This window comes from Cebus imitator, unplaced genomic scaffold (assembly GCF_001604975.1).
Source record: "Cebus imitator isolate Cc_AM_T3 unplaced genomic scaffold, Cebus_imitator-1.0 Scaffold179, whole genome shotgun sequence".
NCBI lineage: Eukaryota > Metazoa > Chordata > Mammalia > Primates > Cebidae > Cebus > Cebus imitator.
In genome coordinates, this window is record NW_016107494.1 from 947,398 (window position 1) to 959,200 (window position 11,803).

An 11,803-nucleotide genomic window follows, 5' to 3' on the forward strand; every position below is an offset into this window, starting at 1 on the left:
CGCCACCATGCCCAGCTAATTTTTTGTATTTTTAGTAGAGACGGGGTTTCACCATGTTGACCAGGATGGTCTCGATCTCTTGACCTCGTGATCCACCCGCCTCAGCCTCCCACAGTGCTGGGATTACAGGCTTGAGCCACCGCGCCCGGCCGGAGTGTCTCTTTCTTAATAGTCATATCTATTAAATTCATTCTCATTGAGATTCAAATTAAATTATCTGCTAAGAATAAGTTCTAAGAAGGTGGACTCTTTCTACCAGTTTCTCAATTTATACATAAAACAACTTTAAAGGGAGGGTCCCCCTTCTAGAGAGGTATGGCTATTTAACAAATATTGTGTGTGTCTGCCAGCCTGGTGCCTGACACATATTTGTTAAGTAATGAAATTATTCAGTGAATAAAAAACAGACAGGTTCTCTGACCTCATGGAAACTATATTCTAATAAAAGAAATTAGAAAATTTAAGTTAAAGAGCAAACTAAAAATAATACACGTTCCAATATGTGTTGTAAATAAAACAAAAAAGTGTTTGAGATTGACATCAACAGGGGAGGGGCCCTACCATCTGTAACTGGGTGATGAGAGATGGTAATATTGATGAAGGATTTTAGGCCCCTTTGCCAGACTCCTAGAAGGGGCGCCCCATTTGCTTGACCCACTGTGCTTTTCCCCTTGGGGGAGGGAGCACATGAGTCAGTGAGTGCGGAATCTGGCCAGCGAATCCCAGCACCAACGTGGGAGTAAGCTCCACGCGAAGCCCGTGGCCAGACCAGGCATGTTACCTTGAGGGAAACATGGTGGCACCCACACAAGGGTGCCCGTGATCCCGAAGGCCCAGCGGGAGTGTGAGTGTGCTAATTAGCTCTTTTTGTTCCGCCATGTGCAGCCCAATAAACAGCGGTGTGTTAGCGGCTCAGTTCGCCACTGACTCTGTCCCTGCCAATGGGCAGGCTGCCCTTCACTTGCCAGGGCAAAGGGCCAGTGTGACAGCCTTTCTGGGTACCTACACTCAGTGGGTCCCAAGCTTTTGTCCAGTGTCCAAGAAGAATGAGGTCACGCTTGACAACTGAAGAATAGTAAGGGTGGAGAATTGTATTGAGCAATGAAAACAGTTCTCAATGAAGAGGGGAGCTGGAGAGGGGACAGGAAAAGCAGATCATCTTCCCCCGAAGTCAGGAGGTCTCTTTTCCGAAATCAAGCTCTCTCCTCCCCCACGTCAAGCTGTCTCCACTCCACAGACTGGGGCCTTTATAGGAATAGGATGGGGCAGGGTGGGCCGTAGGTAGCATTGGAAAAGGCAACATTTAATTGGTTAAAAGGCATTATTCAGAAAGAACCAATCAGAAGAGAGCAGGTAAACAAGACTTGAAGTTCCCGGTTTTCAGGCTGTTTTGGGCTTGAAGGTGGGGTTTTCCCAGGGACACATCCCTGTCTGTCTAGGATTTCTCTGCCCTTCTGCCTCTATTAATATTTATGTTAAGATAAAGTATGACAAGGAGCTGGCTATACAGAGCGAAGAGAGGAGCAGTTCAGTGGAAGATCCAGGTATGTGCACACCTCTGAGACAGGAAAGAATTTAATGTCGTTCAAGAAACTAATGAAAGGCCAGTGTGGTTTGTGATTAATTAGTGGGAGGGCAATTGACATGTGACATTGGAGGATGGGGAGATAAACAGAGGACTGCTTACATGCACAACCTCTGGGAAATTGAAATATTACAAACAGTATTACTTAGATGTACATTTTATGGCAACAGGGTTCTGTTATTATCATTCTATTTGTCTGTTTTCCACTTAAGACAATACCAATCTAACTTCTAATCTTTTTTTATCGTCAGAAAAAACCTACTTTCCTAAATAAACAAGGAATGTTTGAGAAAAGATGTTCCAGAAATGCTGACTTCCTTTTCCTTTTCCTGCCTCATCCTCCTCTGTCCATCTTAGCATAAGGAAGTTATTTGCTAATTTACAACAATCTATAGAGTGAGGGAGTGAGAACAAACTCAGTTCTAAGAACAGAAGTGGTTAATGGAATTTGTAATTGATACCTCTTTTTGGATTGAAGTGAGTCTATTGACAAAACTTCAAGTGAGTTGTTTGTGCCGATTCACATCTTATGATAAACACAAATACCATCAGAGGTGTAAAAAATGACTAGGATTAAAACATTAATCAATCTTTCTTTGTTCTCCTTTCTCTTCCCATTTTTTTCTACTCAAAACAAATGAGGGGACAAATCTATGTTATATTATTATTTTGTAGGTGCTTCTGTTTTCTTAAGTAATTGCATTCTTGTATCTGCATCACTGTTACTTTTTTTCCCTTTTTTAAACAGGATCTTGCTCTGTCACCCAGGCTGGAGTGCAGTGGTACAATCTCAGCTCACTACAACCTCCAACCCCCAGGTTCAAGCAATTCCCCTGCCTCAGCCTCCTGAGAAGCTGGGACTGCAAGAATGTGCCACCACACCCAACCAATTTTTGTATTTTTAGTAGAGGCAGCATTTCAACATGTTGCCCGGGCTGGTCTCGAACTCCTGGCCTCAAGTAATCTGCCCACCTTGGCCTTCCAAGGATTGTGATCCTCACGGATTGCAGGCATGAGCTACCGCACTCAGCCCACTGTTACCTTTTTGAACAGAAGAAATATATATATTTATATTTATCTGAATATATATATATATTTATATATATATAAATATATATATATATATTTCAGATGCATATATATATATATATATATATGCATCTGAAACAGAAATGTTAGTATTTCATGTAGATGCTGAAAAAGACACCAGTCAACAAAAATATACAGTGCATCTTCCTCCTTTGAGGGAAGATTTAAAAAGAAGAATTGACTGGCCGGGCGCGGTGGCTCAAGCCTGTAATCCCAGCACTTTGGGAGGCCAAGGCGGGTGAATCACGAGGTCAAGAGATCGAGACCATCCTGGTCAACATGGTGAAACCCCGTCTCTACTAAAAATACAAAATATCAGCTGAGCATGGTGGCGTGTGCCTGTAATCTCAGCTACTCAGGAGGCTGAGGCAGGAGAATTGCCTGAACCCAGGAGGCGGAGGCTGCGGTGAGCCAAGATCGCGCCATTGCACTCCAGCCTGGGTAACAAGAGCGAAACTCCGTCCCAAAAAACAAAAAAAAAAAAAAAAAAAAAAAAAAAAAAAAAAAAAAAAAAAAAAAAAAAAAAAAAAAAAAAAAAAAAAAAAAAAAAAAAAGAAGAATTGACAATGAACAAGCTTATTTCTTATATTTTTCTCTACTGTTAAAATTCTGTGGCTTTTGTTTTTAAAAATGTGACACTGTAATTAATAACAGATTGACTGAAAGGTAAAATAATTGCAGCCAGTGAGGGTTAAGGCTGCAATGTTATGAAGTAGATCTGGCCTGCCACCTATCGGCCAAAAGTACACTGCCCACACCTATTTTGGAAATGGAGCCTTCATAAACTGTGAAGGAGTGGGAGGGAAGAGTTAGAGATGGGAGCTGCCTTGCAAACCAGCTTAGCAGTGTTTTTCAGCCAGAGCAAAATCGAAGACAGATGACAGAAGACAGGTGGCTTATTTTCTTAAAGATGTACAAAGACGCCTCGTGCTATAACCTCCGCTCATATGTAGCGTGATATAGTTTGGCTTTGTGTCCCACCTAAATCTCACCTTGAATTGTAACCCCATAATCCCCACATGTCATGGGAGGGACCCATGGGGGCAGCTTCTCCCATGGGGTTCTGACAGTGAATGAGTTCTCTTGAGATCTGATGGTTTTGTAAGCGTCTGGCATTTCCTCTGCTGGTACTCATTTTCTCTCCTGCCAGCCTGTGAAGAATGCACCTTCTGGCATGACTGTAAGCTTCCTGAGGCCTCCCAGCCATGTGGAACCCGCTACCCAGTTCCAAAGTTCCTTCCCTTCCACATTTCTGGGTATCCTTATAGCAGTGCCTCACTTCCTCAGTACCAATTTACTGTTGATAGCCCAATCTCAGGCTGCTATGAAGAAATACAAAAGCCTGGGTAACTTAAAAAGAAACCTCTGGGTAATTTAAAAAGAAACCTCTTTTCTTTTTAAAAGGGTAGCAAGCAGACACTGAAACAGTTTGGAGGGCTCAGAAGAAGACAGGAAGATGTGGGAAAGTTTGGAACTTCCAAGAGACTTGTTGAATGGTTTTGACCAAAATGCTGACAGTGATATGGACAATGATGTCCAGGCTGAGGTGGCCTCAGATGGAGATGAGGAACATGTTGGGAACTGGAGCAAAGGTGACTCTTGCTATGCTTTAGTAAAGAGACTGGTGGTGTTTTGCCCCTGCCACAGAGATCTGTGGAACTTTGAATTTGAGAGACATGATTTAGGGTACCTAGTGGAAGAAATTTCTAAGCAGCAAACTGTTCAAGAGGAAGTAAAGCCTAAAAGTTTGGAAAATTTCCAGCCTGGACATGCAATAAAAGAGAAAACTCCATTTTCTGAAGGGAAATTCAAACCAGCTGCAGAAATTTGCATAAGTAACAAGGAGCCAAATGTTAATCATCAAGACAATGGGGAAAATGTCTCCAGGGTATGTCAGGTACCTTCAGAGCAGCCCCTCCCATCTCAGGCCTGAAAGTCTAGGAGGGAAAAAATGGTTTCCTGGGCTGGGTCCAGGGCTCCCCTGCTCTGTGCACCCTTGGGACATGGTGCCCTGCAACCCACAGGCTTCAACTCCAGCTGTGGCTAAAAGGGGCCAAGGTACAGTTCAGGCCATTGCTTCCCAGGGTGCAAGGCACATGCCTTGGCGGCTTCCATGTGATATTGAGCCTGTGAGTACACAGATGTCAAGACTTGGGGTTTGGGAATCTCTACCTAGATTTCAGAGGCTGTATGGAAATGCCTGAATGTCTAGGCAGAAGTTTGCTGCAGGGGTGGAACCTTCATGGAGAACCTCTGCTAGGGCAGTGCAGAAGGGAAATGTGGGTTGGAGCCCCCACACAGAGTCCCCACTGGGGCACTGCTTAGTGGATCTGTGAGAAGAGGGCCACCGTCTGCGAAATCCCAGAATGGTAGATACACTAATAGCTTGCACCACGTGCCTGGGAAAGCTGCAGGCACTAAACACCACCCCTGAACGCAGTCGGGAGTGGAGCTATACCCTGCAAAGCCACAGGGGCAGAGATTCCCAAGGCCATGGGAGCCCATCTCTTGCATCAACCTGGACTGGATATGAGACATGGAGTCAAAGGAGATCATTTTTGTAACTTTAAGGTTTAATGACTGCCCTGTTGAATTTTTGACTTGCATTGGGGCCTGTAGCACCTTCATTTTGGCCAATTTCTCCCATTTGGAATGGGTGTATTTACCCAGTGCCTGTACCCCCATTGTATCTAGGAAGTAACTAACCTGCTTTTGCTTTTACAGGCTCATAGACAGAAGAGACTTGCCTTGTCTCAGATGAGACTTTGGACTTGGACTTTTGAGTTAATGCTGGAATGAGTTAAGATTTGAGGGGACTGTTGGGAAGACATGATTGCATTTTGAAATATGAGAACATGAGATTTGGGAGGGGTCAGGAGGGGAATGATATGGTTTGGCTCTCTGTCCCCATCCAAATCCCATCTTGAATTGTAATCCAATAATCCCTATGTGTCGTGGGAGGGACCCAGTGGGAGGTAATTGAATCTTGGGGCAGTTTCCCCCATGTTGTTCTTGTGATAGTGAGTGAGTTCTCATGAGATCTGATGGTAAGTGTCTGGCATTTCCCCTGCTGCCACTCATTCTGTCTCCTCCTGCTCTGTGAAGAATATGCCTTCTGTCATGATTGTAAGTTTCCTGAGGCTTCCCCAGCCATGCAGAACTGTGAGCCAATTAAACCCCTTTTCTTTATAAATTATGCAGTCTCAGGTATTTCTTCATAGCAGCATGAGAATAGACTAATACATAACAGAAATCTGGCTGGGTGCAGTGGCTCATGCCTGTAATCTCAGCATTTTGGGAGGCCAAAGCAGGCAGATCACCCGAGGTCAGGATTTCGAGACCAGCCTGGTAAACATGGTGAAACCTCATCTCCACTAAAAATACAAAAATTATCCAGGCATGTTGGCAGGCACCTGTGATCCCAGCTACTCGGGAGGCTGAGGCAGAAGACTTGAACCCAGGCGGCAGAGGTTGCGGTGAGCCGACATTGTACCACTGCACTCCAGACTGGGTGGCAGAGTGAGACTCCATCTCAAAACAACAACAACAACAACAAAAATCTAATTTATCAATTAAGATTATCTTAATTTCCACAGCACTGCAAACACTGATGGAGAAGGAAATATGGATCTGGTAAGAATTATTCTTACTTCTTTTGTTCAAAAGTAAAATAAGGCCAATTCAGGAGAGGAGCTCTGTATTAGTGAAGATTCTCCAAAGAAATAGAACCAATGTTATATATAGCTATGTGTCACTTAATGATGGAGAAATAGTCTGAGAAATGTGTTATTAGAGAACTACATCATTGTGTGAAAATCATAGCGTGAAATTACACAAATCTAGACGATATGACTACTACACACCTAGGCCATATGGCATAGTCTATTTCTCCTGGGCAACACACATATATACAGCATGTTACTGCACTGACAGCATGGGCAATTGGAACGCAATGGTAAGTATTCATGTATCTAAACATATTTAAACTTAGAAGAGGTGTTATAATCTTATGGGATAACCATCATGTATATAAGCTGTCATTGACTGAAATATCTATATGTAGCATATGACTATATATAAATGTATATGGAGACTATATGCAAATAAATGTCTACATATAAATAAAGAGAGAGATTTATTATTTTTATGGGAATTGGCTCATGGAGGCTTATGGAGGCTGAGAAATCTCACCATCTGCTGTCTGCAAGCAGGAAAACCAGGAAAGCCAGTGGTGTAATTCAATCCAAGTTTAAAGGCCTGAGACCAGGAGCTGTGGATGTCCCAGTTCATGGACAGAAAGAGGGATTCTCAGGCCAGGCATGGTGGTTCACTCCTGTAATCCCCAAACTTTGGGAGGCCGAGGCGAGCGGACCACAAGGTCAGGAGTTTGAGACCAACCTAACCAACATGGTGAAACCCCATCTCTATTAAAAACACAAAAATTAGCTGGCCGTGGTGGCTCACACCTGTAATCCCAGCTGCCTGGGAGGCAGAGGCAGGAGAATCGCTTGAACCTGGGAGGGAGAGGTTGCGGTGAGCCAAGATTGTGCCATTGCACTCCAGCCTGGTGACCGAGTGAGACTGTCTCAAAAAAAAAAAAAAGAAAGAGGGATTCTCTACCCTCTACCTTTTTTTTCCTATGGGGGCCCTCAATGGATTGAATGACACCTGCCAACATTGGTGGAAGAGGATCTTCTTTACTAGGTCTACTGATTCAAACACTAATCTCTTCCGGAAACACCCTTGCAGAAACAGCCACAGATAATGTTTTGCTATGTATCTGGACATCCGTTTAGCTCAGTCAAGTTGAGACATAAACTTAACCATCACAAGCTGCTATTTCCAGAACTATTCCCAATGTGTTGTTAAATAAAGAGCACTCAGTTGAGTTGCCCACAACCCTGTCCATACAAATCACTTGAGAGGCTTGTAAAAAGTAAAGACGCCCTGAATTTTACGTTATGTGAATTTTGCCTCAATAAAAAGAGAGCCTATGGCAGGGGTAGGGGACAGAGGAGGAAAAATTATTTTTTTAAAAAAGTAAACATGTCAGACCCTCCTGGTGTCCTCCCCAGGAGTGACACAGAAGTGGAGCCCTGCCATCAGACGCTTTTGGGAGCTCACACTGATGGTCATGTGCAGCCACGCTTGGAAAGCACTGCAGAGCTTGATCTTGTTCAGTAGTATGGATAGGGATTTTAACTGAATGTAGCAATAAAGACCCAAGGTTTTCTTGTTTTCGTTTTTTTCAAGAATAAACAAACAGAACTCCCAACATCACAGAAGTCATAAGCAGATTCTAAGAAACCAATATTATTCAGCTTCAAAAAATGATTGAAAGCAGTCAGACATGGTGGCTCACGCTTGTAATCCCAGCACTTTAGGAGGACGAGGTGGGTGGATCACTTGAGGCCGGTAAGACCAGCCTGGTCAACGTGGTGAAAGCTCGTCTCTACTGAAAATACAAAATAGCTGGGTATGGTGGCAGGAACCTGTAATCCCAGCTACTGGAGAGGCTGAGGCAGGAGAATCACTTGAACCTGGGAGGCGGAGGTTGCAGTGAGCTGAGATTGCACCATTGCACTCCAACATGGGTGACGGAGTGAGACTTTATCTGAAAAAATAAAATTAAAAAAGACCAGCCTGGCCAACATGGCGAAACCGTCTCTTCTAATAATACAAAAATTAGCTGGGCGTGGTGACACACATGCCTGTTATTCCAGCTACTTGGGAGGCTGAGGCACAAGAATCTGCTTGAACCCCGAAGGCAGAGATTGCAGTGCCAAGACTGTGCCACTGCACTCTAGCTTGGGCAACAGAGTGAAACTGTATCTAAATAAATAAATAAATAACAAATTAAAGACTCAGAGGATCATTTTTTAAATTTTCCTTGGATAGTCCCCAATAAATCCATTCTATAAAAAAATACCCAAATCATGGTCCCCAGGTCTTCATTCCTTGTTAGGCCTAGATATTTTGGATTGTAGACTTGTTTTTATACTGATTGTTAATTTCTCTCATTCATAACACTTGATTTAGTAGTCTCAAGGTTCCATTTGCATAGATAAAACTGTGTTGTTTTCTGTATAGTAAGTCCTCACTAAACAGCAATAGATTCTCAGGAATGAAGACTTTAAGCAAAATAATGTGTAATGAAACTAATTTGATCATAGGCTAATTGATATAAACAAGAGTTAATTTTCCACAGCATGTTTCTGGTCAGAAAAGACCCAAACACATTTTTTTCTTTGTTTATTTATTTTTTTTTTTGGGGGGACAGAGTCCTGCTCTCCTGCCCAGGCTGGAGTGCAGTGGCGCAATCTTGGCTCACTGCAACCTCTGCCTCTCAGGTTCAAGAGATTCTCCTGCCTCAGCCTCTTGAGTAGTTGGGATTACAGGTGGCCACTGCCACACCCGGCTAATTTTTGTATTTTTAATAGAGATGGGTTCTCATCATGTTAGCTAGGCTGGTCTCGAACTCCAGACCTCAGATGATCCACCCGCCTCAGCCTCCCAAAGTGGTGGGATTACAGGTGTGAGGCATCGCACCCGGCCAAACACTTCTAATATTTAGTGTCGAAATAAATGTGAATTATACATATATTTAAGAAAGATTAATAAAAACAAGATAGATGACCCAATTTATGGTGACTCAGTGAGTGGCAGTGGTCCCAGTAGTGGCAGTGGGTTAAATCAAGGAGCAAATGTTTGCAAAGTGAAAATTGTCAGGAGCACCTCCTCCCACCACGGAGTTCAACAAGCAATAAAAAATGTGGTCTAGGAACAAGAATCTTTGATTAAAAAGAAAATAAAATATGGTGAGCTCTCGGCGCACTTTAAGATCACATCATTCATTGTTGGGTATTTGTATGATTATCATCTACTTTACAAATTTTTATTTTACAGTCACTGTATTCATTCATTCAATTATTTTTCAATTCACTTATTCCAGATAAGAGTCCTGTGTGGTCAAGGCCCTTCTCAGCAACCCAGGGCATATGTAAGGTGGGAACCAGGCCTGGCCTGGAAGCCATCCCATCACAGAGCACGCTCATGCACCCACACACACTCAGACTGGGACCATGTAGGAACGCCAGTTCACCAAGTGCCTGACTTTGAGATGTGAGAGGAGCCGCACAGACGGGAGAATGTGCAGACTCCACACAGAGAGTAACCCTCCTGGATGCAATTTTTTTTTTCAACAATGTAATAGGACCCAGAGGCCAAGACAAGTGGATCACCTGAGGTTGGGAGTTCAAGACCAGCCTGACCAACATGGTGAAACCTCATCTTTAAAAAAAAAAAAAGACCTCGAATGAAATGATATTATTTGAGAACCTGCTGTAACTGTATGTTAGTCACTGTTTTAGAGCCACGGAACATCTTCTAGAGATAAATGACAAACTTTTGAATATATAACTCTAGGTGTGTCCGACAGTGGAAGTGTTATGGAAAAGAGTGAAGCAAGTATTACCGAAACAGCAGGGGTTCGGTCTATCTAGGTCCAGTTGCTCACCATAAAGAAAGCCAGGCATTGAGCTGAGAACTGCCAGGGAAGAAGGCTTTATTCTGGTAACATCAGCTGAGGAAATAGGAGATGAGTCAAATCCATCTCCAACCAGCTAAAATCAGGGGTTTATATAACAGGGAAGGAATATAGTTATGCAGAGGAAAACAGAAACTAGGGAGGGGTAAGGAAGAGGAGTTTTAGTCCTTGATCCTGTCTGGGAGGACTGAGGGTAAGTTTACTGAGGAAAGAACTCAGATAAGACAAATATATGTTTCAAGCTTTAAGACCAGAGGGTCAATTTCTACGTTTATTTAAAAACATCCAAAATCAAAATACGTCTTTGGGGCGTGGTGGCTCATGGCTGTAATCCCAGCACTTAGGGAGACTGAGGCAGGAGGATCACTTGAGGCAAGATCACCTCACTGTACTCCAGCCTGGGTGGCAAGAATGAGATTCTGTCTCAAAAAAAAAAAAAAAAGTCCACTGTGCTCAGTGGCTTGCCTGTAATCCCAGCACTTTGGGAGGCCGAGGCAGGCAGATCACGAGGTCAGGAGTTCGAGACGAGCCTGACCAATATGGTGAAACCCTGTCTCTACTTAAAAATACAAAAATTACCCAGGCATGGTGGCCTGCGCCTGTAGTCCCAGCTACTCAGGAGGCTGAGGCAGAATCGCTTGAACCCAGGAGGCGGAGGTTTCAGTGAGCCGAGATGGCGCCACTGCACTCCAGCCTGGGTGACAGAGCAAGGCTCCATCTCAGAAAAAAAAAAAAAAGTCTTTGGGACAATTGGGCAAGTTTCACAAGGAAGAGGAACAAGATTGTGGGCTGATGGGCTGATGTGTAGTGGGGTAAGGGAAGATGTTCTTTTTTTTTTTTTTTTTTTTTTTTTGAGACGGAGTTTCGCTCTTGTTACCCAGGCTGGAGTGCAATGGCGCGATCTCGGCTCACCGCAACCTATGCCTCCTGGGTTCAGGCAATTCTCCTGCCTCAGCCTCCTGAGTAGCTGGGATTACAGGCACGCGCCACCATGCCCAGCTGATTTTTTGTAGTTTTAGTAGAGACGGGGTTTCACCATGTTGACCAGGATGGTCTCGATCTCTTGACCTCGTGATCCACCCGCCTCGGCCTCCCAAAGTGCTGGGATTACAGGCTTGAGCCACCGCGCCCGGCCCAGGGAAGATATTCTTAATGTTAAAAATGTGAATTGCCTGATCTCAGGAGTTTGAGACCAGCCTGGTAAACATGGTGAAACCCCATTTCCATTGAAATACAAAAAATTAGCCAGGCGTGGCAGCAGGCACCTGTAGTCCCAGTTACTTGGGAGGCTTTGGCACGAGAATCGTTTGAAACCGGGAGGTGAAGGATGCCGTGAGCTGAGATCGCGCCACTGTACTCCAGCCCTCCAGCCTGGGCGACAGGGCAAGACTCTGTCTCATAAAAAAAAAAAAAAAAAAGGTAAAAATCAGATACCTAAAATCTAAAACTCTGGGCTCCCTAAGGACTAGCATCCTTCTGCAGTCCTGAGCAATGGAGAGCCAAGCAGGCACATTACCCGCGGGAATGTGCAATATCTTTATCCCTCAGGGTTGCAGCTGTGATGATCATAGCCCTGGGGGAAA